Source organism: Plasmodium cynomolgi, chromosome 12 (assembly GCF_000321355.1).
Source record: "Plasmodium cynomolgi strain B DNA, chromosome 12, whole genome shotgun sequence".
Taxonomy (NCBI): domain Eukaryota; phylum Apicomplexa; class Aconoidasida; order Haemosporida; family Plasmodiidae; genus Plasmodium; species Plasmodium cynomolgi.
In genome coordinates, this window is record NC_020405.1 from 1,662,305 (window position 1) to 1,663,939 (window position 1,635).

Below are 1,635 nucleotides of genomic sequence, written 5' to 3' on the forward strand. Positions count from 1 at the left end.
GTATATATATATACATGTATATATTATATATTTATTGCGTATTTATATATACCCCCATTTTTTACATATATATATATATATTGGGATGAAATAAAATTGGTGATGCATTTTTTAATTAAATGAATCTGAAAAATATATATTTTTGTTGCGCAAATTAATTACATGCTGTTTTGGAATGCATGATTTTTTAATTTCAAATCACAAACAAGCGATTTAAATGCGTCAAAGTGTCATTTAAGTGTTACTTTTACATGTTGAGGAAAAAAGCTGTATATATGCATATATAAATATATATATATATATTTATGTACGCACATACACCTCGCAGTCATGTATATATGCGTACGTATGTACATGTACCTATATATATATGCATGTGGATGTATGTAAGTCGTTATACACGTACATGTATATATAGCATTTATATATACATGTACTTGTTCGTACATGTTCGTACTTGTTCGTGCTTGTTCGTACGCGCTAGTACGCATTTGTACATGCTCGCACGTTCCTGTACACTTTATATACATCCACTCAACACATACTCATTTGTGTGCCCCTGCGCATGACATATATATGCATATATGCATATATGTATATATGTATATATATGTATATATATATATGTACATATGTACATATATACGCTCACCACTTCTGATGTCACGCCAAGCACATACGGGCCTCGCGTGTATCTGTATGAGTCGCGCATTTATTTTTTTTTGTTAAATAATTCACATACATGTACATGTACTTGTACACTACATGCACATGTATGTAGTCCGCACGCGTGTCAATCCGCTGTCGAGTGACACACGCGTACGCAAAGCGCCGTATGCATATCGTGCGTATTGCACGTATTGTACGTATTGCTCGTATTGTACGTATTGCACGTGTTGTACGTATTGCACATATGTACGTATTGTAGCATATGTGCGTATGTGCATATTTGTGCGTATGTATATTACGTAAATGCACGCGTGCGGTATTGTACATATATATAATTAAGTGCACGACTTTTTTTACGTTCATCCACCAGTGTACATACGTACGTGTATACATATATACATACACTACATACATATGTGCACACGCGCGTGCGCACGTCCATTTAAGCGACGCGTACACCGCGTGCGCACTTGTACGGGTTGAATAACCTTTTATAGACCCGCAGGTGCTGTGCATTTTCGTACACAATACGCACATAAAGTACACCTGTGTGCGTGTATGCATACATGAGAATGCACATGTGTAAATCACGCACCCTCGTTACGTACCTATACCTATATGCAGCATATCCCCAAACGGGGAGACAATAGAACTCCCATTCACCACGTGTAATTTTTCGGGAGCGAGGCTGGTGGAGCAGCACACCGCGCTTGTGTTTTTTCTACTTCCCCTTTTTTGAGCGCACAAGGGGCAAAGAAGGGACTAGTGCAACTAAGGAGATAAAGTGCGTAGTGTAGCGTACTTGGAACATAGACGTATGTGCAACCCAGTTGTGTATATGCGTATGTAGGTACGTAAGTGCGTGTGCCCGAGTTGTACGCGTTGAGGTTGTTTTCATTTTTTGCATAATTTTAAGTATATTTATATACATTTATCTGCATATTTTTGCGCATATTCATTTATTAT